This window comes from Monodon monoceros, unplaced genomic scaffold (genome assembly GCF_005190385.1).
Source record: "Monodon monoceros isolate NGI ecotype Baffin Bay Population unplaced genomic scaffold, NGI_Narwhal_1 Super_Scaffold_14, whole genome shotgun sequence".
In the NCBI taxonomy this organism is placed as follows: domain Eukaryota; kingdom Metazoa; phylum Chordata; class Mammalia; order Artiodactyla; family Monodontidae; genus Monodon; species Monodon monoceros.
In genome coordinates this window covers 69,073,762-69,101,536 of record NW_021703770.1, presented here as the reverse complement: position 1 = coordinate 69,101,536, position 27,775 = coordinate 69,073,762, and the positions used below count along the sequence as shown (strand labels likewise).

The following is a 27,775-nucleotide window of genomic DNA, read 5'->3' as shown; positions in this document are numbered from 1 at the left end:
TAAATATGCACATATTGAGGACATGTGCTCTGAAATTTGTCTGGGGACAAATGGATTTGAACGGAAAGGCATTTGATACTAAGGATATGGTTTAGATAATGATGACGCAGCCCATGGAGTCCCAGGGAGGCTTAGCAGAGGTCCAAGCAGACAGTTATCTGCTGAGGGCACATGGGAGACTCATTTCCAAGTCTAACAGTGCAGACACGCTCTGGGGCGGGGCAGGTCTACAGCAGAGGGCAGAACGGCAAGGGGCAACACTGCACTTGTGCGACTCTAGTGCTAACTTCTTAGAGGCAACAGCTCTCATAAAAGACTTCTGAGCTGGGAGCCACCAGCCTTAGACGCTTGTTTCAGCTCCTAGCTCTGCGAACTTCGCAAGCCATCACCTCTTGGAGCATGTCTCCCTATACCGTAAGGAGAGCTACGCCTTAAAGCTTGGCTTCTTCACACCTTCTCTGTCCTCCCGTTGGGCTCTCTTTACCCCTTATTCCTATCACATTTCGCCCTCCTTAGCTTTAGTTACACGTGACCCACAAAGGCAGAGAAGCGGGGTGATGCCTTGGAGGGCGGCAAGCAGCTTTCCAGTTTGCAGTGCAGCCCAAGGTCATCAACACTGCTCGTTTCTAAGGAGGACAAGGGTTGGAGGGTGTGCTGACTCCGCCCGCTGCCTCGACTCAGAGGGGCCCCTCTGCTCAGCCAGCTCACTCCTCCGATGACACAGGCAGGACTTGGCCTCACGAAGGTCTCTGGAGCCTAGACCTTCTTTGCCTGCAAACACACGGGACAGCAGGTGGCAGAGGGCTTGCCTCTTGCAGTCTGAACCCAAACTCCTACCAAGCTTGCCAACAAGAACAGCGGAACAACACATGATTCTTCCTCGGCGGAAGCGAGGGGGCAGTTCCCCACCCGCCTCAGTGACTCTTCCTCGAGAAGCAAAACAGCTGAACAACAGACGATTCTTCCTCAGCGGGAGCGAGGGGCAGTTCCCCACCCGCCTCAGTGACTCTTCCTCGAGAAGCAAAATGTTCTGTCTTTCTCCCAAACTGGGGTATCAGTTAAAGCTGAGTCTTTCCTCACCTCTTACCATTCTTCCTCCACCCCACCCACCAAGGCCTCCGTGCACGTGGCCTCGTGTGTTAACAGTGTACGTTATTACAGAGACATAAAAGAGCAAAGACCCAGTATTACTCTGTCAGCATCACGACCCTCATTCCTTCCTATTAAAAAAAATCTGACCCTAGGATAACAACGGTAAAGCAACCTTTTACAGTTTTAGAGAAAATCTTTGCTCTTTTGCTGAAGGGCTCACAAATTCCAATTTCCTGCCATTGATTATGCCGCTACGCCATGAGTACCTGCGAAACGTTCATCTTAATGTACTTAACTCACAGCGATAGATAAATGTGTCCAAAGTTATGAAACTGTGACAAGCCGTAGCCTTATAATCATTTATTTGTCACCGAGAAAAAATAAGTTTGAACAGTTCGTGGCAGCCTAACAGAAAGCTATCGTCAAGATAAATGAGGTTTATTATTAACACAAATAACACAACTGCATTAGAGTACAAAAGAATGAATCATGAGGAATGGAAAAAGCAGTAAAAACTGAAAAGGCAATTATGACTCACACGTTTCTCTCCCCAGCCCTGTACTCACACAGGTTCTGTGTCTTCTATCTTCAAATGCTTAATGGACATTTCCTTTCAAGTGGCTTCGAGCCACTTCAAGCTGAGTATTTCCAGAACTGACATCCATTCCCTTCAAAGGCACCGTCTCACTGTTTTCTTCATGGAGCCCCCAACCCCCCGGGGACCCCCACCCCTTTATCTCCAACTCACCAAGGCTTTGCTGACCCTTAATCATTTGCATTTCAAAGCTCAACCAATCTCTCTCTAACACTGCTCTCACCGTATTTCTCTGTTCAAAATCTCTAACTTCCTTCATTGCCTGCCCATACAGGGCTTAAATTTCTCCAACCCCATCCTTCCCCAACTATCCCCAAATACTCAAATCAAGTGGGACTCCTGACTCCTCACAACACCCTCCCCGTCCCGTTTCTGTTACACTCACTTGAAACGCTGTTCCCCCCATCTTGCCGCTTACCCAAATTCTACCCACCCTCCGAGGCCTCGACAGGCATCTGATAGACAGATAGATTGGAGCTGGAGATAGAGAGAACATGAACCAACAGATACGAAGGGAAAGGGATAATGGGTCTCCGTCCTAAACCACTAACCAAAAGTAGGATGAGTCCAGTTTTAGGTGTTGAAAGTTACATCATTACAGTCAAACTGGGTCCCATCAGTAAGAGATGCAGAACCAGAATTGCCTGGAGAAGTAGGGGCTCGAGATGCAGACTGCAGACATCCCTAGATACCCAGAGAGACGGCCTTATAAGGTCAGCTCACCCAGGGGTCAAGTCCCAGAAGAGATCAACGGAAGGGTAAGGACTGAGCTTTGGGTAAGGGTGAGATGAGGGAAAGGGGACCATCAAATACGCAGGAGGAAACCCAGAAAATTCCAAAGTCCTGTTAGGACCAACGAGAAAAGACTTTCTGGAAGAAAGCATGGTTAGCGGGGTCAAGGCTCTACCACAACAAAGCGACAATAGCTACAAAAAAGAAAAGAAAAGAAGGACAGAAAGAGACTTCGGATTGATGTCTTTAAGATTATTGAGAAGGCGGCTGCAATACAATGAAAGGAGCAGAGGCAGAGTGTAAAGACATCAGGATGAACAAGTGGGGCAGGGCCAGCTCAGCCTAGAAGGTGGGCAGTGAGCATCAGAAAACAAATCGAAAGGTAGCTGTAGGGAGGGCTAAGGGATTTTTTTTTTTAAATAAGAAGAATCAGTTTGCCTGAGTTTAAGAAAAATTCACCTTTCACTTGTAGTATTCCTTTTTTTTAAATTGAAGTATAGTTGATTTACAATGTTAATTTCTACTGTACAGCAAAAATGATTCAGTTATACACATATATATACATTCTTTTTCATATTCTTTTCCACTGTGGTTTATCACAGGATATTGAATACAGTTCCCTGTGCTCTACAGTAGGACCGTGTTGTTTATCCATCCTATATACAATAGTCTGCATCTGCTAATCCCAAACTCCCACTGCATCCCTCTCCACCTCTCCCTTGGCAACCACAAGTTTGCTCTCTCTGTGAGTCGTTTCTGTTTCGTAAATAAGTTCATTTGTGTCATCTTTTAGATTCCACATGTGTCATCTTTAACTTGTAATATTCTTTTAATCTACTCTTTTAATGGGCAAAAGTAAAACGTGAAAGAATCACAGGCTGCTGTAAGCGTTGAAAAATCAGAAGTATTCAATGCACCTATGACAACAGGTGTAACTGAACCTGAAAACCATTTTTCTGAAAACTACAGTCATCAAGACCCTTCCTCGGAGCTAGGCCACAATTCAACACAGTCACAGAAGAAAAGGAGTCACCAAGAGCACGTCCTGGTTTTTGTGCCCTGACTTAACTGCTTTCCTCGGTCCCAAAGAGTCAACCGTGAGAGTTGTAGCAGATCTCCCACTAGATTTTGAGTTTCTGGAGCCGAGTTTCTCACCCGTGCCCTATCACACCCAAACTATCCATTCTCAGCGCACTGGGAAAGAGCTACAAAATTAGAAAAGGAAAAAGAAAGGTTCATGTCTTGACTACACTTATGATACTGAGGGTTGAAAGAAGGAAGATGTTAAGTATTGGAATTTTTAAGAAGACAAGAAGACTGGAAGTAAAATGTCTGAGTAACAAAATGGGAGCTTTGAAAAACTGAAAAACAGCAGAGAAAGCACCCCTCTCTCCGTATCCACTCCTAATGGTGCGGAGCAGCCATCCATCTGCAGATAAACTGAGATTTAGCGTATATTATTTTCAGGTGCTGTGGCACTTAAGATGTCATCGTCGATACATCATGCCACTATTATTCAGAAAAGGACATTCAAGGTGTAGACACAGAATAGTGACAAAGCGCTGTAAAGCAAGGAATGGAAAATAAATTATTTGAAACTCTACCTCTAACTGTCGCCTACTTGTCACATTTGCCTAAACTTAATGATGTACTTTCTGATATCAGAAAAAGAGGAATAGGAGGCTGTGCCGGAGCATTTCAGGGCAACTTCATCTATTAACATATTAATATCAAAAGCTACTTATATGTTCTTAGGGTTCGGAATCCTCAATTTGAAAAGGCACTAGTAAATCAACTACGCTTCAATTTTTTTTTTTAATTTTAAAAAAAGAAAAGGCACTAGTTTCATGTAATTTATGAAAACACTTTTTCCAAAGCAGAATGATTTCCTCCTTGCTAATTTCCTTTTGTTTACCTCGATTTTGCTGCCTTCTTAGGAGCAGGGCATCCCAGCATGGTTAGGGTTCTTTTCCCAAAAAACAAAGCTGCCTTTAGGAAATTCACTATGGAAGGTTGGAAAAGGCTCACTGGAGCGAATCGAAGAAAAAATACATCATTTTGAAATATTTTATATTTAGTGTAAGATCAGAAGCAGTTAAAACTGATTCACTGACATTGGTTTCTTGGTTTGCCAAGAAATATCCTCTGTCTTATTTGTGGGTTATGGCTGCAATTAAGTCACTATAACTTAAATCCTCTATATTTCATGTGTCATTCTATAAAATAAAGAAGGTAAAGGGACTGTCAAAGGGTCTTGGTGGTATAGAATGTAAGTCATCTAGAGACTGCATCTGTTATTCAATCCCCCTCTGCCCCCAAATGAGAACCACATTTGACAACAGAGCTCTAAAATAATCAAGGCATTCATCAAAACATTTACTGAGCACCGATAACATCTAGGGTTTTAGTGTGCACTGCTTTCAACACTGGAAATACAAAGACCTCCAATAGTTTTATAAAAGAATCCAGGGCATGAATAAATAAAAACATGAAATTGATAGTTCAACAGAAGAAAAAATGAGCACAAAGGGTCTGCGTGCCCTGTAAATGACAGAGGATGCTCTGAGTATGTGTATTTATTTAACGAGCACTGGTACTACCTGCTCTGCCAGGCGCTGTTCCTAAAAATCATCACCTCGCTCAGCCCTCACTATCATCTTTACGATGGTAGATGCCATGACTGCCGCCAACCCTGCATCTTTTTTTTTTAATATATAAATTTATTTTATTTTTATTTATTTTTGGCTGCGTTGGGTCTTTGTTGCTGCGTGCGGGCTTTCTCTAGTTGTGGCGAGCAGGGGCTACTCTTCGTTGTGGTGCACGGGCTTCTCTTGTTGCGGAGCACGGGCTCTAGGCACACAGGCTTCAGTAGTTGTGGCACACGGGCTCAGTAGTTGTGGCTCACGGGCTTAGTTGCTCCGCAGCATGTGGGATCTTCCCGGACCAGGGCTCGAACCTCTGTCCCCTGCATTGGCAGGTGGATGCTTAACCACTGCACCACCAGGGAAACCCCAGTCCCGCATCTTAATGAGAAGGGAACGGAGGCACAGAGGGGGAAGTAGCCAGCCCAGGGTTGCACAGCTGACAAGTGACAGAGCCAGACCTGGTCCCGGGCGGCTTGGCTCCGTTGCCTCTAGGCCGCCTCTCTCCTCCAAAGAGGGAGGGTAGAAGACTGAGCAGGTTAGAACTCTCAGCGTGATTGTTCACAGAACACGTGGAGGAACGACAAACAACGTCCTCTGGAGAGACGAGAAAAACCAGGGAAGAGGAATGGAGAATGTACGACCCAAGAAATGGCTAGAATCCAGCCAGGCTGTGCCCAAGGCCAAGAGCACACCCAGTGTGAAAGAATGCTCTTTTCTCACTACAAGCTCCTGGAAAATTATCTGAGCCCCTGGGGTCTCAGCTGTAAAAGAGAGATCAGACCACTTGTAACGTGTAAAGCCGTTACAAGGACAAGGGATCTTATTTGGAAAGTTCCTGGTAAATAGGAAGTAAGTGCTAGCTAGAGCCAATTACAGTCAAGAGAAGCAGGAGGTGCCTTGGAAAGGTGGGCAGGGTTGTATTTAAACAGCTCGATCTTTGAAAACGAAGGTGTGCTCATCTACCTTCTGTCTGGTTATTTTCTCATTATGCTGCCTGAGCTCACTGTTTATTTTCTTTCTTTTTATTTTTTAACATCTTTATTGGAGTAATTGCTTTACAGCGGTGTGTTAGTTTCTGCTGTGTAACGAAGTGCATCAGCTATACATATACATATATCCCCATATCCCCTCCCCCTTGCGTCTCCCTCCCACCCTGCCTATCCCACCCCTCTAGGTTTATTTTCTTAAGGTTTAACGATAACTAATAATGTTTCCATTATAGAAAGCCAGATCACCAAAGTCAGTCAGCCGTTCAAAGGCCTCCAGGAAGTAGGCTGATAGATGGGGGAAAGGTGGGATGGGGCAGGAGGGAGGGGCTGTGAAACAGGGGAATCGGTGCCCTGCCCGCGATGCTTAAACTCCCAAATTTAAAAAGCACAGTGCCGGGCTACCCTAGTGGCTTAGTGGTTGAGAGTCCGCCTGCCGATGCAGGGGACACGGGTTCGTGCCCCGGTCCGGGAAGATCCCACATGCCGCGGAGCGGCTGGGTCCGTGAGCCATGGCCGCTGAGCCTGCGCGTCCGGAGCCTGTGCTCCGCAACGGGAGAGGCCTCAACGGTGAGAGGCCCGCGTACTGCAAAAAAAAAAAAAAAAAAAAAGCACAGTGCCAACGGGATCCAGCCGTAAAACCAGCCCCAAAGGCGACCGACCGGTTTGCAGCCCCTCGGGAACATCGTTAATATTCCAACAACAAGGTCTCCTGCCTGAAAGTGAAAATAAAACCATCGGAAAGGCAACTGTCTCTGCTTCCCGCCAGGACATCCTGCCAATCTCCCCTCCTTCCTCCCAAGGCAACGCTTGAGTCAACACCTGCCTCTGCTCTGTTCTTCCCTGCCCCCACGAGGGGCCTTGCCCCATCAGTTCTGCGGCCAGACGCCTCCCTCTCTAATTAGCTGAATCACCATTTAAATATGTGCATCATTTAAGTATGTGCAGATTTTTCTTAAAAAACAAACACTTCCCTGACCTCAAATCCTTCCTACTACTTTCTCTTCACAGCAGACTTTTTCAAACACTTCTCTATGCTCCCCATTGACACTTCCTCCCTGCCCATTTCCTCCACGATCCACTGAAATCCATCTCTCATTCTATCACTGTAGTGAAACTGCTCTTGCCAAGTTCACCAGAACCTTCTTCTAACCCACATCTCTGGCTTGGGCTGACTTGACGGCTCTACAGCATCTGAGACCCGCCTGTTCTCGAACCGCCCCTCCCCGTGCGTGCCTTGCACCACGCTCTGTGGGTTTCCACCTCCTCAATACCAGTTTCATCTCAGGCTTCTCTACTGGTTTGCTTCCCCTGACACCCCCCGAGGGGTGGTGCCATCGGGGCTTCATCCTCTCACCTCTTCTCATTAAGCGTATTCTTGCTGGGTGACCCCATGTCTTCAATTGTCACCTAGATGCCCAAGATTCCAAAGTCAATATCTTTAACCAAATCTCTGTCCCGAGTCTAGATCCCTCTACTAAACTGTCTACTGAAATATTTTATAGTTAGCATTTCAAAATTGAAGTCCCTCTGCCATCCCTCAGACCTCTGTCCCCCTCTTTGTTTCTAGTTCTGTTAATGGACCCAAGCCAAAAACCTCTTCTGTCCTCTTCTTCCCTTACAAACAAACAAGAACTATGTCCTGCAACTTCTACAACTAAGAAATATAGCCACGTGAATGTGATGAAACAATTTTTAAATATTTCTTTATTAGAGAACTTGGAGAGCTTGTTCTAATATCACTGCTCGAAGTGCTTGACCCTCGCTAGAGCATTAATTTAGAGGTGTGTTCAGAACAGAACCAGAGCAAGGAGTTGAAAAGGCCTTAGTGAAAGCTAGTGTTCACACTAAAAGATAAGAGCGACAAACAGGCAAAGAACATTCTATTAATTCTCAGAAATCTACAAAATTGAAGAAATGATAGGCAACTTTAACAGAAAAGAAATTCTGTAAGTGTATTTATAGAAATTCATATGTAAAGTTGATTCATACAAAGAGTTTTACAAAATCAAAAAAAAAAAGAAAGAAAGAAAAAAGAACTATGTGCTGACATTTTCTACCTCCTTTACCGTCTCCCAAACGCATCCACTCGGCTTCCTCCCACGAGCAACTCCTTACTTCAGATATCCACGATCTATTGCTAGAATTACGGCCCAGGTCTCTTAACTAGCCTCCATGCCTCCAAGATTGGCTTTTCAAATTCATTGCAGACTCCACCTTGCAGTTATGTCATACTGTCCGCCTGGGAAAGTTCATCAGAGGCTTCTCCCTGTCCATAGGGCACAGTCCTCGCAATGCACTAAAAGAATATGTCTTTCTATAACCTTTGAAAGTGTGGCAAATTTGGCTTATTATGTATTAACTGTTTCAGGTGAGTTGGTGATAAAAATTATAGTAATAAGCTCTTTTTAGTAGTAAGAACACATAGAAAGCAATCTTAATTGTATTTAAAATTCAGAACTATTTCATTTCTCTGTGAAATACCACTGTCAATTTTCACCCTCCAACTTTATTATATACCTAGTACATTGCCTCACAACCTAATTTTCAGAAACAATATTTTTTAATCCAATTACAATATTCAAAAATTACGATTTATAATAAAATGCATTTATCTGAAAATGTTAAAGAAAATCCATTTTAATCCTCACTGTACCTGGAAAGGTACTTGTCTGTGGACACAGCATACTCAGAGGCTTTCACTTTTTGAATGGCAATTATCTAGAGCAAAAATGAGGATCATGTTATTAGAAATATGAGAAGGCACATATTGTAGAGGGAAAACAATGGTAGTTGGTCTGGGTCTCAGCCATTACCAATGTAACCTTGGGCAACTTATTTAATGCCTCTTGACCTGAATTATTCACCTGAAAAACAGACATAACATCTACCTCTAAGGGATGTTTTAATGATTAAATAAGATATGGCACGTGCCTGGCACATGGATGGCCTTCAAAAGTGTTAACACTGTCCCCACAATTCCCTGAGAACTGCAGTAAAATGAATCTTGCATTAATCCCGTGGCTATGAGAAAATGCAAGGGACAGAAAACTTTCCAACAATATAAACATCTTGCATCTTCGAATTATTGTGAGAAGAGTGAACTTTGACAGGCTATACAACTAGATGAGAACACAGGAAGGCGGCCCTAATCTTATGGACAAAAAGTTCTGTAAAGATTGACACCTATGCTTTTTCCCACAAAGTGCTTCCTTATTTATATAAGTTTTGTTATTAACTTTAAAATCATAATGAATTAATCCAACTCACTTGTTGCTCAAGACAGTTGCACAAAGAACCATTCTTTAGCAAACTCACCATAAACCACGTCACTTCTCAGTGCTAATTAAAGGGGACCGTGCTTCCCAGGGCTTTGTGTAAAACTTTCCTGCCAACACAGGAGCAGGGCTCTAGGGAACCAAGTATGAATCAAATTATTTTAAAGAACATTCTAGAAAATTGGATTTTGACTTATTACTGACCTAAAACACAGAGTCCAAGTTTCTTTTCAATGCTGTGATAAGGTAAAGTATCAATCTCCTTGATTGATGTGGAACTTATACCAAAACAGCTCAGGGCAAAAAAGGTCAGCTAGGAACAGGAAAAACATCAGTGGGTGTGCACCAGAAAAGCACAATTCAGATACACACAACTTCACCTACATTTACCTGGCAATACACTGTAATTCTGTACAGCTCATTCTGACATAGGGGGGCAAGCATTTCTAAAACAAGATGATTACGTATTGCACATAATCCAAAATGTATAATCAGCAATGCTGAAGTGCTTTAGATGCTCAGAGGGCAGATATGGGAACACCAATTAGGAAATGTGGACTTCGCTTACACCCAATCTTGCCTACCCTTGGGCCTGCCTCTCCACGACTTGGGGGAGTCTGTTTTACAACACTCCTGATTCCCCTGGTCCATGTAGTCACTGTTGTCTAACCAGTACATACGCTCCACTACTCAAAGCCTTTATCATCTTGGCCATCCAAAACTGTCCTCCAAAACCCTATGCAAATGCAAATAATAGAAACAAAATCATCGTTTTCTAGAAGTTTTAATTACTGAGAGCATACGTGTTTTAGAGAACTGAAATATATTAAAGAACAAAATTCTGTTTTCATGTGTATATATACTCATTGAGATGGGTCCCTTAGAAAAGCAAGAGCCTTTCTTGCTCTAAAGCAACATAGCTGGACTTCCCTGGTGGTGCAGTGGTTAAGAATCCGCCTGCCAATGCAGGGGACACGGGTTTGAGCCCTGGTCCAGGAAGACCCCACAGGCCGCGGAGCAACTAAGCCTGTGCGCCACAACTACTGAGCCTGCGCTCTAGAGCCCGCGAGCCACAACTACTGAAGCCCGCGTGCCACAACTACTGAAGCCTGTGCGCCTAGAACCAAGAGAGGCCATCGCAGTGAGAAGCCCGTGCACCGCAATGAAGAGTAGCCCCCGCTCACCGCAACTACAGAAAGCCCGCGCACAGCAATGAAGACCCAACACAGCCAAAAATAAATACAATTAAATCTTAAAATAAATACATAAATAAAGCAACATAACTCGGAAGATAATTTTGCATCTAAAATTATTATAGAGGTATACAGTTGTTTTATTATCTTTGCTTTTATATAACACAGTACTAGATATTTTTAATGAATTTGCTATTAAGCCTTTAACAGGAATAAAAGTTCAATAAAAATGTGTTTCTCTGGGAAAATGGGAAAGCTTTATACTTGAGCACTTCATAGCCCATTTCCAATAAGGCATTGTGATGGAGATACACGTAAGGACTAGCTTCATAGCCCATTTCCAATAAGGCATTGTGATGGAGATACACGTAAGGACTAGCTTCATAGCCCATTTCCAATAAGGCATTGTGATGGAGATACACGTAAGGACTAGCAACTCTGTACCAAGGCGGACATTCAGCTCATAATGGCAGCCCTACTGAAAACACACGGGTATAAAAATGTAAATTAAAGCGAGAAAAATATAATCACTATAGAAAACAGTTATTGAGCACTTACTAATTTAGCTACCCTGAAACTAAAAAGCCTGGTATATTTTCAAAATAATTCCAGAAGAGTTATCTTGTAGAGCAAAAAGCCACTTTTTCAGATAGGCATCTAACTGGCTTAACTGGATGATCCTTCTCTCAGGAGACACAGCTGACTTGCCCTCGGCATCCTTTCTTCCAGGCAAACAGAAACCCAACTGCATTTACACAGCAGCAGGTCAAGGGCTAGTGGGAAGGTTGGACCCCTCCTCAGCCCCATGGGGTGAATCTTGACTAAGCCAAGACCATTCCAGCCTCGTCTTTTCCCTTGAAATGACTGTTTCAGGAACCTGTGTGCACAGAAGTTCTGGCCAAAAATACGTGAGGGAATTCCACTTGAGGGTGGAGGTGAGGAAGACTTCTGGGAAAACGTTTGCTGAAAACGTTTGCTAGTTCCTAAAAAGAGATTCAAAAACTGATAAGAGCGTGGATTACTACAGCCACTTTGGTGAACTACTTGACAGAGTCCGCTAGAACTGAACTCTGACCGTCCTGTAACCCCGGATATACTCCTAAGTATATGTGCACCAAAAGGTTAGAATATTCAGAGAAACTCCATTCTAACAGATCAGATCTGAATGCAATCCAAACATCTATCAACATTTGAAAAAATATACTATAGAAAATTCACATAATGAAATACCATACATGAGAACAAGTAAACAAAAAGTACACACTGCAATGCACATGAATCTCTAAACATAATGGTGAATAAAAGAGAGCTGGACACAAAATAACCCATACCGTATGACTCAATTTATGTAAAATCCCAAAACAGGTAAAACTTATCTATGGTATCAGAAGTCAAGACCATGGGTAACCCTGGAGGGGCCATGAAGGGAGAGTGGTTACTTTGTTTATTAATCTGAATGCTGGTTTCATAGGTTTGTTCACTTTGTGAAAATGCAACAAATTGTACACTTGCGATTTGGTTACTTTTCTGTCTATATGTTATTTAGCTATAAAATTTTTACTTTAATTAATAGAGATGGTATGAAAAACACAACTGATAAGAGAAGAAAATTGATAAATTAGCCTTCATCCAAATCAAAAACTTTGGGACATCAAACAACACCATTAAGAAAGTGAAAAGGCAACCCACAGAGTGAGAAAAAATATTTGCAAACCATATGTCTGATAAAGTACTTGTATCAAGAATAGATAAGGAGCTCATACAATTCAATAATAAGACAACCCAATTTTTCAAATGAGCAAAGCATCTGAATAGAAATATATATGAATCATCAGTAAGCACATAAAAAGATGTGCAATATGATTAACATTAGGGAAATGCACATCAAAACCACAATGAGCTACCACTTCAAACTCGCTAGAATCGCTACAGTCAAACAGGCAAACAATAACAAGTGTTGGCCCAGATGTGGAAAACTGGAACCCTTACACACTGCTGGTAAGACTGTAAAATGGTACAGCCACACTGGAAAACAAATTAGCAACTCCCAAAATGTTAAACAAAGGGTTAGCATATGACCCAGCAATTCCTCACCTAGGTATACATAACCCAAGAGAAATGAAATCATATCTCCACACAAAAACTTGTATACAAATGTTCATAGCCACATTATTCATAATAGCCAAAAAGTAGAAACAAACCAAATATCCATAACAGATAAACGAAATGTGGTATATCCATGCAATGGAATACTCTCCAGCAATAAAAAGTAATGATACAGGTTACAACATGGATGAGTGAACCTTAAAAACTATGCCCAGGGAAAGAAGGCAGTCAGAACAGACCCCATATTACAGGATTCCATTTATACGAAATGCCCAAAGTAGGAAAATCTATAGAAATAGAAAGCAGATTAGTCGCTTGCCCAGGGGAGAGAGGATGGAGACTGAGTATTTCTTTGGGGGGACCAAAGTGTCCTAAAATTAGAATATGGTGATGGTTGCAAAACGCTGTAAATATACTAAAGCCACTGCCTTTTATAGTTTATAAAATCCACCCACTTTAAATGAGTGAATTTTATAAATTATAACTCATTATATGCCAGAGAATAAAATTTCTCCTCTTACGGCCTTTAACCATTAATTTGTGAGGATTTGATACCTACAGATGATACAGCCATTTTGCAACTGTGAGTGAAAAAAATCACAGGGAAAAAGCCAAAATGCTAAAATGGCTTAGCAGAAAAACAGAGAGAACCTGGCCTTTGGAAACATGGCTGAGCAGCTGGAACAGTCCTGGAACCCTGGACCTGCCCTTTGGGACTCCTTGTAATGTGGCAGGAAAACTTTCCCTTATTACTTCTTAGCTGTGTCTTCCATTACTCGCCTAAAACTAAGGCACTCCTATGAAAGAAATGTAGGTTGCTGAGCACTCCATTCGTTACTTACATCAAATATTTTACACGCATGCGTAGCCTGAATAATTTCATAAATAAAAGAACATTTTCATTACAATCCAAATGTGGGCTTCTGACAAAATCTAATCGTTTCTGAAAATAAAGTTATGTCTAAGAGTGGACAAAAGCAGATTGAGCTTTCTGCTCTGATAAACAGCTTTTCACCGAAATATTTTAAGGGGCATTTTCTCTATATCATCACTTTATAATACCCTGAAAAATAAACACATGAAGAATGTAAACCAATTATCAATGAGCATAAAATATATCATCAGCTAAGGTGATTTCAGAAGTATAAATCTAATCCTAAACCTCTTATACTCACATTAATATTTCTTAATAACAGGCAGGAGATTTTATTAGTTTATTATTAAGGTGATTAGTAAGTTTCAAGAACGGATTAATTGAGGATGTAGATAAGGACAACATATACTATTATTATAGCTACAATCGGAATATGTCAACTAAGGGCGTAAAATAGCCACTCCCTAGGATCAGGAATGTAGTCTCCCCTTGGTGAAGTCTTGCCTGATTAGGCTTACTTGGGAACATAACATATTCCTGTGATACTGACCAATAAGTGATGGTGAGAAGACACCAAATTAAAACTGCCACTGGTATCTCATGACACTGGGTGAAGAAAAGGTACCGTGTGGTCTTATATTAACTCATTTACCTAGAGCCAGATTTAAATGGATACGTAAGTAAATACCATCCGCTGCTGTAATAAATCCTGGCCTGTGACCTCCCTTCTGAGTTACAGAGCTGCATTTCCAGCTCCTTCCTAGGCATTTCCACCTGAATGAATGGCAACTGTCAAATCCAAAACATAGCAAAGTATACACCACAATTTGCTACCAATACAGCCCCTTTCTGGAGTTCCTAAGAGCTCCACCATTCTTCCAGTTACTGAGGCTCACAACTCAGCCCCTGATTCTCCAAACAAAGCTCTGAATGTTCTCTCCCCACATCCTTTCTAACACACGCCCTTCTTTTTCTTGTCAGGGCCGTCATCCCGGTTGACAACGTTTGAACATCATGCCTGGATTTTAAAATGATTTCCTAAAGGGCATCACCTCTTCTGGTCAAGGCAATTGATTACATTTCCCCAGAAGGAAAGTATTAGAAGGGAAGTGATTTTTTGCATATTTTGTCACGGGCGTACCTAAACCTGCCTGGAACATACATAGTAGGTGCTCAATAAATATTGATGAATGAATGAAAAATTCACAGCTGTTAAGTGTAGAACAGCGCTCCCCACTGCTTTTAGTAATAGACCACATATACGTGATACATCCAACAAAGAAAACTTCTCCATGGAAACCTGTCATTCAGGAGCCTCTGCTCTTCGTCCTCAGCCTGCCATTCTAAAGCTACCTCCAGCTAATTAATTTCCAGATCCCCTAAATTCCAGCTAGAATAGATTATATTTATATGTTTACAAATACATGGCGTACGTGTATACATAACCACATATATGTATTAAATTACTGTGAAACGCTACGGAGAAAAACAAATTAGAGGTGGATGTGGACTGCATGCAGGCTAAGGTTAGCTTCACCGATTATGTCACATTTGAATAGAGACCTAAAGGTGCTGAAGAAGCAGCCATGTGGCTATGGGGGGGGGGGGGAGAACATTCTAGACACAGAGACAGCAAGGCCAAAGTCCCTCAGCGAGGACTTTCTGTCTTACTTATGTCCCCAGCACCTGGTATTATGCCTCGAGCTTTCCGATCTCTGCTTTCACCCACTTGTTTATATTTAAGGCCCCCTACATGCCAGGAACTGAAATTCTATTAGAAGTCAAACGACACTTCCAAACATGAAAATTCCTACAATTTATCTTTCAGCTGCCTTATATACAAATCTCAAGCAATCTCCAATTCAGCATGACTAAGCTGACCTTGACATCTTCCCCCCAATTCCCTCTCCCTCTTGGCATCCCCAAGTCCTTTAACAATAGCCAATGCTTCCAAGCCTCCCAATCAAAATCTCCATTCATTTCTGACACGCATAATACAATGTACCAGCTCACTGAACATTATTCCCCCAAAAACTGATAGTAGCTGGTCAGCCCACTTTTGTACCTACTATCTTTCCCAAGGCACCAAAAAAGAAGGTCAGAGAGAGAAAGGCAGAATCACCTCCATTCTCCCCAATCTTTGTCCCCACCGGACTCACTATTTATTCAATAAGACATGCCACCTACGTGGTTCTGACATTAGACTCAAACAACTAAGGATAATTCTTCCTACAAAGAGGGCTCAAATTTAACTAGAATCAAGAAGCAAAAAGTCTAGTTCTTCAGAGGCTTTTCACTCACCCGGATCAGTAATGCCAGTAAGACAAATTCTAATCATCTAAAGTAAAATTCCACGAACTTCAAAATAAAGTCTCCATTAAAAGTGAGATGGATGTAAATGTAAATATCCAGGTAATCCGAAGCATTTCAGTTGCTGCTTTCACTGTCAGTATCTTTTTTTATTTCTGCCACTTTCTTTAATTTTTAAAATACAGAAACTTATGAGAGCCATCAGGTGCACTGACAGGTCATGGACATCTATGCTGGAAAAAAACACCGTGTGAAGGGTGTGACAGAGGAAGAGACAGACTCTGGAACAAGCAACGGACCACAGCAACGTGTAGCAATGCCAAGGAGCACAGACATCAAGAAAAAGCCCCTCGAAAAACACCAAAATGGAGAGGTTCTGCTGGGTGTTGCCCAGGAAATCCAGGCAGAAATACGTATTACCCTGCAAAGATCAATAAATTCAGACCATTAGACTAAAGACAGGGAATGGAAATTACAAAGCTGAAAATGTTTTCCCTTGAGAACACAAATCAACTCCAATTAACAAGTAAAAACTAAAATCTAGTCATCTTTACTTTAACTCACTCTTCCGCTGTGTGGAGAAATATTAGCTCTAATTAAGACTCAAATTATATAAGGCTTAGTATAGCTTCAAACATTTTCCTCTTCACCTATGATGAAGGGCATCTTTTCAATTTTTCAAAGAACTGTGACCCCAACTACTATTATTCTTTACCTAATTTGAAAGTGTGCTGGGATGAAAAGCACTGTAGGTAGTAATAGGATAAAATGGCACCCGTTAAAATAGTATCATTTATTAATCCAAATTAATTAGCTTCTCCCCAGCACCGTCCCTCACCGTCTTGACTCCCTCTTTTTCCTATTAATTGTGCCATCACTATTTCAATTACTCGCATTCCACTTCTCAGCATCACATTGGTCTTTTCTAATCACTCATCAAGCCCTATCCCCACGTCCTCTCCTACATCTTTACACCCACCTCTTCTCTTTCCATCCATGTCATTCTTATCCAGCAAACTCCTACCCAGCCATCAAAGCCCAGCTCCAATATCCACCCCTTCCCACAGTTTTTCTCTGAGCCCAGGAGAAATCCATTATTCCATGATGTATGTCCTCCTTTATATTTCATCCCTTAAAGCTATTTTCATATATAACAGCCATTTTTAATAGGGAATGGGAACTTCTTCTAGACCTAGATTATTTCTTATTTACTGCCCTATATCAGCACCAACCACAGCAGCAAACACACAGGAGCTGCTTCCTACGGATGTTGTGAATTGTTTTCCATTGTCATGTCATCTATCGATTGTTATCATTTCATACGTTTCTATCTTAATTCTGCCTCTTCCACCCAGACAACAGAATCATTAAAAACAAATGCTGTCTAGGAAAACATAGGCAGAACACTCTGACATAAGTCGCAGCAATGTCTTTTTTGATCCACCTCCTAGAATAATGAAAATAAAAACAGGGCTTCCCTGGTGGCGCAGCAGTTAAGAATCCGCCTGCCAATGCAGGGGACACAGGTTCAAGCCCTGGTCCAGGAAGATCCCACATGCTGTGGAGCAACTAAAGCCGTGCACCGCAACTACTGAGCCTGCGCTCTAGAGCCCGTGGGTCATAACTACTAAAGCCCGTGCACCTAGAGCCCATGCTCCACAACAAGAGAAGCCACCGCAATGAGAAGCCCCACGCACTGTAACGAAGAGTAGCCCTCGCTCGCCGCAACTAGAGAAAGCTCACGCACAGCAACGAAGACCCAACGCAGCCAAAAATAAAAAAGTGTATTTAAAAAAATAAAATAAAATAGACAAGTGGGACCTAATTAAACTTGAAAGCTTCTGCACAGCAAAGGAAACCATAAACAAAACAAAAAGACAACTCACAGAATGGGAGAAAATATTTGCAAGCAAAGCATCCAACAAGGGATTAATCTCCAAAATATACAAACAGCTCATGCAGCTCTGTGTCAAAAAAACAAACAACCCAGTCAAAAAATGGGCAGAAGACTAAATAGACATTTCTCCAAAGCAGACACACAAATGGCCAAAAAGCACATGAAAAAATGCTCAACATCACTAATTAACAGAGAAATGCAAGTCAAAACTGCAATGAGGTTATCACCTCACCCCAGTCAGAATGGCCAGCATCAAAAAAGGAATGAAAGTGGGTCATGTGTAGAGATATGGATGGACCTCGAGTCTGTCATACAGAGTAAAGTAAGTCAGAAAGAGAAAAACAAATATCGCATATTAACGCATGTACGTGGAATCTAGAAAAATGGTATGGATGAACCTATCTGCAGGGCAGGAATAGAGACAAAGGGAACAGATGTGTGGACACGGGGGGTGGGGTGGGATGAACTGGGAGATTAGGATTGACGTATGTGCACTGCCATGTGTAAAACAGATAACTAGTGGGAACCTGCTGTATAGCACAGGGAGCTCAGTTCAGTGCTCTGTGATGACCGAGATGGATGGGATCCGGGGGGGGGGGGGGCCCAAGAGGGAGGGGATATATGTATACATAAAGCTGATTCACTTTGTTGCACAGCAGAAACTAACACACTGTAAAGCAACTACACCCCAATTTTTTAAAAAAAGTCTATGAACAGTAAATGCTGGAGAGAGTGTGGAGAAACGGGAAACCTCTTACACTGGTGGGAATGTAAATTGGTACAACCACTATGGAGAACAGTACGGAGGTTCCTTAAAAAACTAAAACTACAATCTAGGGGTAAGACAGGAATAAAGACACAGACCTAATAGAGAATGGACTTGAGGATATGGGGAGGGGGAAGGGTAAGCTGTGACAAAGCGAGAGAGAGGCATGGACATATATACACTACCAAACGTAAGGTAGATAGCTAGTGGGAAGCAGGTGCATAGCACAGGGAGATCGGCTCGGTGCTTTGTGACCACCTGCAGGGGTGGCATAGGGAGGGTGGGAGGGAGGGAGACGCAAGAGGGAGGGGATATGGGAACATATGTATATATATAACTGATTCATTTTGTTGTAAAGCAGAAACTAATGCACCATTGTAAAGCAATTATACTCCAATAAAGATGTTAAAAAAAAAAAACAAAACTAAAACTACAGTTACCACATGATCCAGCAATTTCACACCAGGACATATACCTGGAGAAAACCAGAATCCAAAAGGATACCTGCACCCCACTGCAGCTCTATTTACAACAGCCAGGACATGGGAGCATCCTAGATGCCCACCGATGGAGGAGTGGATAAGGATCACGTGGTACATATATGTACAATGGAATACTACTAGGCCATAGGAAGAATGAAATAATGCCATTTGCAGCAACATGGATGGACCTAGAGATGATCACACTAAGTGAGGTCAGACAAAGACAAATATCGTATGATATCAGTCATATGTGGAATCTAATTTTAAAAAAAGATACAAATGAACTTATTTACAAAGCAGAAACAGACTCACATGTTGAAAACAAACTTATGGTTATCAAAGGGGAAGCCTGGGCAGGAGGGAGAAATCTGGAGCCTGGGATCAACACACATACAGTGCTATATATAAGGTAGGTAACCAACCTGGACCTACTGTATAGCACAGGGAACTCTACTCAGTATTCTGTGATAACCTACATGAGAAAAGAATCTAAAAAACAATGACTACGTGTACTGATCTATGTATAACTGAATCACTTTGGTGTACACCTGAAACTAACACAACATTGTCAATCAACTATACTCCGGTAAAATTAAAATATAAAACAGCAACAACAACAAAAACAAATGCTGTCTTCTTACCTTTTATTCTTCTCACAGAGTTTGGCCATAAACACAGACACTTAACCAATGTTTGCTAACTGAATGGTATATATCACTCCACCATCTTGCCTTCCTAACAGACTCAAAACTTGTTAATGTCTTTCTACAAAGTAGCCCACTGAGCTCAGCTGAGGAAAAGGCAGCAGGCATCACCACAGCCTTTATCCCACTAGGACCCAAGCCACTGACCACACACAGTCGAGCTCTAGATCAGTTAGATCTAGATCTTGCTGTTCCCAACAGCAAGACTGGGAACACAGTTAAAGAATGTCGGGGCTGATAAACTAATTAGGAACAATGCCCACTGATAAAAATCTGGAATATTTGTTCTCCATCACAAGGTGAATAAGTGATATTTGTGTTTAAAAATTATTGTAAAATATTTTCAGAGCCGTACAACCCAAATTCGGAACAGGATTAATGATTTCAGCCCTGGACCTGGGTCACAAGTTTTGAAAAGAGAAACATCCATAAACTGCCCTCAGTTATACCTTGGGTTTAAACAACAGCTGAGATGGTGAACTGGGCAAAAACCCACCCAAGTGAATCAGAAAGAAAAAAAAATTAAATCCTACCCATGCTTCAAAATCCTGGCTCACTCCAAGCCCCAGCTCCTTCTGGAAAGTGGAAAACTGTGCGACTATGTTAGGTACAATGGAGCTGCAGGCAAAAAGGGATGTGGTCCCAGGTGGTTAAAAGGGACAAACCTGCAGCAAAAGGAAACAGGACTTCCTTCACTGATGCCCAGATGCGGTTGGTCTCGTGCTAGTGTCCAGTGCCATAGAACTTTAAAGGGCGCTTGGGAGAATTCTGAATAGTCTTATTAACAGGAAATACCTCTTCTCTGTTCCTTGTTCCCATAAAGGCGAATTTTCCCGAAAGAAATCTAGCCTTCCTCTCCACTCCTTCAACCAACTCCACCCTCCTCTTTATTCCTCTTTTGAAATTTGAGCTAGGCTTAGAGAGCAGGCTAATAAACCCAACCTGGAAACTCTCACCGCCCCCCACCACCTCACCTCCCTTCCTTCCCTCCTATCTCGCCTTCCTCCACCCACTGCCTGTAACTGAGCAGGCTGACTCCCTCACACTAAGCTATGTCTCCAGTGTCCTTCATCCATAATAAAGGTGATGCTTTGTTCTCCATTATCTGATGACTCTAATGATGTCTACTTCCTATTTGCTCAGGGCTCAGGCTGGGGAGAAGCAATCTCTTTATGGGATCTCCCCAGAGAGCTCACCAATTTATAGACCCACCAAGGAATATTCATGGGAACTACATGAACTCTGAAGCCAGATAAATTGGTTTCCACTGAATAAACTCTCTCATACAGAGCGCTAAGTGCTCCATTGAGCCAGGTTTAGAGAATGCACTTGCCCTACGGTGCCCAAGTGAAGACATTAATTCAGGGGTCCCCAACCCCCAGGCCACGGACCGCTACTGGCGAAGCTTCATCTGTATTTACAGCCGCTCCCCATCGCTCGCGTTACCGCCTGAGCTCTGCCTCCTGTCAGCGTTATGGTGAGCTGTATAATTATTTCATTAAATAGTACAATGTAATAATCATAGAAATAAAGCGCACAATAAATGTAATGCCCTTGAATCATCCTGAAACCATCCCCCCGCCCCGCCACCGTCATCCGTGGAAAAATTGTCTTCCACGAAACCTGTCCCTGGTGCCGAAAAGGCTGGGGACCACTGCATGAATTGATAAAAAAAAAAAAAAAAAAAGTCCATCTTTCATTTATCAGGTCTAATCATTACAAATGTCTTTCTTTTATACTTAGTGTTTGTAATGTTTATAGTCAACAGTTTAAAATCTGGATTTCTTTCTTTCTACTCATTTCGAGGCTTCTTAAAAAAAAACAAAACAGGGGCTTCCCTGGTGGCGCAGTGGTTGAGAATCTGCCTGCTAATGCGGGGACACGGGTTCGAGCCCTGGACTGGGAGGATCCCACATGCCGGAGCAACTAGGCCTAGGCCCGTGAGCCACAGCTACCGAGCATGCGCGTCTGGAGCCTGTACTCCGCAACGGGGGGGCCGCGACTGTGAGAGGCCCGCGCACCGCGATGAAGAATGGCCCCCGCTCGCCGCAACTGGAGAAAGCTCTCGCACAGAAACGAAGACCCGACACAGCCAAAAATAAATAAATAAATTTAAAAAAAAAAACAAAAAAAAAACAAAAACTACTGTCCCATGTTACATTTGCATCCAACACTAATTATGCCCTTAAAATGCTTTTAGGAAACACTTTAATACCAGATTTTGTAATTAATAACACTATTTTCCACCACTATATTCAGTGAACGGTGCTTCCAACAGTATACCATTAATTTTTACAGCCTCTCCCTAAGTTTCACAAGGGTGGGAACAATTGTATTAACCTTATGCACCAATGAAAGAATTGAGGTTGAACAACCACACAGAAGTCCAACAGCAAACACCCCGGTGAACTGGAGTCAGAATGTAGCCCTCCCTGACTGATCATCTATGCCACCAGAGCAGGCTGCCTCCTAGGGGACCATGGCACCAAAAAGTCCAGTTCCCCATAGGCTTCATGCTACTTTGCTCTAGGATTCCATAGTGAGTTTTTGTTGTGTGCAGCCTTCAGAAGCTGAAAGGAAAAATGTATTCAAGCACAGGAAAGCAGTGGCCAGGACAAAATTATCTTACTAATACCTTCACTGTACCATTTTAACCTATCATTCTTAAATCCAAAACGAAAAAGAAAAAAGGAAAACAACCAGAAAGACGTATGCAGTTTTTATACTGGTTAAGATCTTATGAAGTTAAAAACCTCTTAACATCCTTCTATTCAATCAGAAGTTTAATCACACTGTTTACACAGGAAATATTTACTTGATTTTCACTACAAAATAAGCTGATGATATAAATGCTACTGCATACGCAGGCACAGCAATCATAAAGAAAATGACCAGGAAATGACATACTGACTAGACTTGTAGAAGATAACGTATTCAGGGGAGGAGGGGTTTAAAAAAAACAAAACAAAACTTTCTCCTCCATTCATAGTCTCTGCATTTCTTACCTGTATGAACAAAAAACGCTTTTGGTTTCCCCCTCACGGTATTTTCACTAGATTTTTATCATCACAACCACAAGGACATCCCCCATCTCTTCCTAGTAACAGGAAGTACATACTGAAGGGTTTACTCTTTGCCAGCCTCTGAGCTAGTTTCAAGCCCTTTTTACAGACAAAAACATCGAGGCTGGAAGAGGTTTACTAGCTTGCCCAAGGCTGCAGAGCTTAGATTTCAATCCTGGTTTTCTGACTTCCAAGCCCAAACTCTTTCCAGCTACACCATCCTGACGCCCTCCCACAAGGTTCCACTGTTAATCAAGGCAGCAGTACTAGTGCCATGTTCTCCGGCTGCTTCCCAGAACCTAGGCCTTTCCCGACTCTTCCCCACCATCAACACTCTCCTATCCTGTCTCTCACCAATCCTAATGTTGTTAGGTTATCCTAGTTACTCTAGCTTACAACTACCTGTAACAGGGTTGTACCTAGCACAGTGCCTTTTGCAAGCTAGTTGATAAATATTTCATCTAGCTGACAATAATTTATATCTCAAATAACATGTTGGCTTTCTAATAAATGTCTTCAGAAGTCTTCCTCTAGATATATCCAGAGAAAACCATAATTCGAAAGGACACATGCACCCCCGTGTTCACTGCAGCTCTATTTACAACAGCCAGGACATGGAAGCATCCCAAATGTCCGTCAATAGAGGAATGGACAAAGAAGACGTGGTGCGTATATACAATGGAATATTACTTCGCCATAAAAAAGAAGGAAACAACGCCATTTGCAGCAACATGGATGGACCTAGAGATTGGCATACTGAGTGAAGTAAGTCAGACAAAGACAAATATCACATGATATCGCTTATATGTGGAACCTCAAAAAAATGGTACAAATGAACCTATTTACAAAACAGAGTCACAGATGTAGAAAACAAACTTATGGTTACCAAGGGGGAAGAGGAGGGGAGGGGGATAAATTGAGAGATTGGGATTGACATAGACACAGTACTACATATAAAATAGATAACTAATAAGAACCTACCGTATAGCACAGGGAATTTATTCAACACTCTGTAATGACCTATATGGGAATAGAATCTAAAAAAGAGTGGGTATATGTATATGTATAGCTGATTCATTTTGCTGTACAGCAGAAAACTAACATAACATTGTAAATCAACTATACTCCAATAAAAACTAATTTAAAAAAATCTTCCTCTAATTAGCTTTAAATAGCTGGAATTTGTATACTATATAGACAGGATAGAGGGGATGAGGCCCCTTACACGGCACAGAAACACTCAATTAAGTCTTCTAAACACTCACTGATTTAGAGAAAAGGGGGGAGGAGACAAATTATGAACACTGCATTTGGACTCCCCCAGTGTAACAAAAACGCCATGAGTTGTCTATTGCCCTCAACTCTATATGCCTATCACTCAGCCCACGGCCTGAACAGCTGGTTCCTAAGAAATACCTGTTGATTGACTGAATGAATGGATGGATAAATGGAAGAATGGATGGAGATGAGTTAAAGATGACCACTTGGTTATGAACTACATACTTAAACCAGAGTCTATTTTTATTGGAAGGCCTATTAAGAGAAGATGTATTTTACTGGAGGATTTCGATCTGTAAGAAACCAATTTAAAATATTTTCTACATGCAGCAAGTCTATAACCACCTATAAATTCATTATATGTCATATTCATTTATAGGAACTAATTTTTCATTTTGCACAAATTTACCTTACATAGTAAAGTCAGCTGCCATACTAATGTTTCTTTCAGTTAGTTTGCCAAAAAATCTCTCATACATCCTCAAACAATGACAATGAATAATCTACTACAAGAAATCCTTACAAAGATAAAATTGAAGGTAGCTTCAAAGTGACTACCTAAAGGTCAAGTTGGTCTTATACAATTCTATTTCTAAGAGGAAATGGCAGACTGCCATATCATGTGGTACCACTAAAAGAACATTTCTGTGTGTTCAAAACTATAACTTATTTTCTACTCGGTAAACTGTGAGGTTTCTGCTCCAAATACATTTTAATAAATGAAAAATAAATAAATATGCTGAATCAAAGCAGGAGCCATGATTTTTATGGGATAAAAAGGCAAGTGTTCATTAGAATTCAGGAAACGTAAAATTTGTTTTTATTTTTCTTTACCCAGATGGGAGAGGGAGTTCCCACAATTACGACGACTGAAGGGGCCACAGCACAGGGATCTAATTCCTTCACCTGCTTACCCGTGAGGCTCAGTCTGCTAGTGCTGTGGACAATCCCAGGACCCCCAAATGATAATAACCATTATAGTCAGAGCCTGCTTCTGGTCAAAATGATAACACTTCCCAGAGAAGCTGAACATTCAAATGTGAAATTGTTTCCTTTAGTGTCAGTCTTAACTCCTCTTAATGGCAAGATTCCCTTTTTTTCCCATTAAAGCAATCTCAATCCAAAGTTGTAACTACCGTGGCAAATAAAACCTCAAAGTAGAGCTGCTTTTCCTAGTAAGAATTGGCTTTGGAAGGTGGAAAAAGCATCCCTCAGAGCAGAAGTCAGTTCACAGGTCTCATGTGTCCTCTGTCATTTCCTGAACCAGTCACTTCCCCCCCCAGACCTTGCGGAGCATCTCCACAGAGTGGGTTTGGGGGGCGGGAGGCAGGGGGAGGGCAGAACTAGATGGTCCGTTAAATCCACCCCAATTCTCAGGGGGCAGCAAGGTTCTACCTTTGAGACCACATACCCCTGTACCTTCACAAAGCCCATCTGAGCTTTGTCTTCATAGCCTGTAAGACCCAGGCACAAGGCCACAGCTTCACTAGAACCCTTCCGAGCAAGGTTAAAACACGCTCACCTCTAAATGGGGCTGCATGCAGGCATAAAAGCCCTCCCAGGGGCGGCGGAGAGGGAGACAAAGACTGTGGTGCTGTCTCCTTCCATCTACACCACCAGAGACAAGACCAGCAGTAAAGGATAATTCTTAAATGGAATATTTATTTAAACAAAAGACACTCTTCTTCATCCAGGCCATACATCATGGCTTCCTATAAGATGCTCTGTGACTCTTAACTTTTTGGAGCCCCAGATTTCTCCGAGGTTAAAACAGGAGTTTGGAAAGTTGGTTTGATACACCCTTTCGAGGTGATCTCTAAAGTTCTTTTTACAGACAAATTATCTATATGCCTTATATGTCTAATCCTCATAATGTTTTTGTTTTGGGGGGTTTTTTTGGCCATGCTGCGCGGCCTGCAGGATCCTAGTTCTCTGACCAGGGACCAAACCCGTGCCCCCTGCAGTGGAATCGTGGAGTCCTAACCACTGGACCGCCAGGGAAGCCCCCTCATGATAGTTTAACTCACTGAAGTCACCCTATGACATTTCCTTGGAAAGGCAATGGAAGTCTCTGTTTTGGAAGAGGTTCACAAACTCGAAGCTCAACTTGGGATGCCCGTGGAAACCAAATAACTTGAAAAAGATCATCAATTCACTATTAACCGGGCAAACTCTTCCTGGTATCTCCTCGGAGTAGTAAAACAAATAAATAAAAATAAATATCTTTCTGTCAAGTGAATATGCAAATCACTTGGAGGGGCAGCAGCCCAAAAGCCAGGTCTTTTTCACTAAAAGAGCACTTAAATAGCAGACACTACTATCTCCCTGAAAAGAAAAGAAGAAATGCAGGGTTATCTGGAAACCCAGGATATTGGGGGGTAAGGTATAATATTCAGGATTGGCACTTTATTATGAGATACATTCTTCATAATGTTTTGTTGGCCTATTTTGCAATCAAGATCTGGACTCTTCACAATTACAGACTCCTGCTCTGCACAGTGGAACTCTATCATATGCACTCAGCTTTCCATAAACAGCTGGTATGTGGCTCAATTATCACCGAGCCCTTCAGAGTACACAGAGCAAGACCTGTTCTTTAAATACAATGTAAATAAAGATAAGAGTCTGCCCTACAATATGCTGTGCTCTGTCTTGATAATTCACTCTCAAATCGTAAACTTTTAGGCCAAAAGGGCAAGAAAGTCAAACCTGCCGTACACGATCTCCAGCTGGTCTGTGGGCAGGATCAGTGCCCATCCTAAGAAAACTATCCTTCATCTGGAGTGAAATGAGACAAACAGAAATAATGTAGGGAGTTTGTTAAAAGCTCAATCTATTCAATGCATAGGCCTAGGGACTTCCCTGGTGGCACAGTGGTTAAGAATCCGCCTGCCAGTGCAGGGGACACGGGTTCGAGCCCTGGATGGGGAAGATCCCACATGCCGCGGAGCAACTAAGCCTGTGTGCCACAACTACTGAGCCCGCGAGCCACAACTACTGAAGCCCATGAGCCTAGAATCCGTGCTCTGCAACAAGAGAAGCCACCACAGTGAGAAGCCCGTGCACCGCAACCAAGAGTAGCCCCCGCTCACCACAACTAGAGAAAAGCCCACACGCAGCAACGAAGACCCAACGCAGCCAAAAATAAATAAATTAACTAAAAATAAATAAATTTTTAAGAAATGTATAGGCCTGTGTTTATCCTGAGACCATATCCATCCTACATTTAGCTATTAAGTTAGAGATCTTCTCTTTACAAACTGATGGGGACAGCAGTGAGTTATAATGTTACTTGAAAAAAATAAAACTTGGCCACTCTGCTGGTCTCCCCAACCCCCAATTTTTTTTTTAAATTTTGCTGCTCCAGCATAAAATCTAAATGCCTGGGATGTACTTTCCCATAGCAGTATGAAAGTAGCAATTCATGTGCAAAGATTAATTTACCAGGAGTTATATATACAGTTAGGCTACGTTGAAGTAGCAAAGAACATGACGGTCTCCACATACAAAATGACGAAAACACAATACATAGCCTGAAAGTTGAATTTGAACCTAAATACCTGGAAGTTCCTCCATTAATTAGATTTGTAACAAAATTAACATGAATAGAATAAATAATTCTAGTGATACGGTGGATGCAGAAAGGATACTGCTATTAGCGAAATCACAAAATTCATACAGCATTAAAGTTGTACTTCAAGAGCTAAGACATCTAATGCCGTCCAAAGAAAACATGTAGCTACCACCACCTCCAGGACAAACATACAGGAATTAA

General features: G+C 42.1%; 1 protein-coding gene and 1 pseudogene across 6 annotated transcripts in view; one reads left to right on the top strand and one right to left on the bottom strand.

Annotated features, from left to right (window-relative positions):
* CA8 (carbonic anhydrase 8) overlaps positions 1 to 27,775 on the bottom strand; it is a 212,338-nt gene that overhangs the window by 42,599 nt on the left and 141,964 nt on the right. The gene's annotated exons all lie outside the window — the stretch shown is intronic.
* Positions 870 to 27,775, top strand: LOC114895650 (annotated as a pseudogene).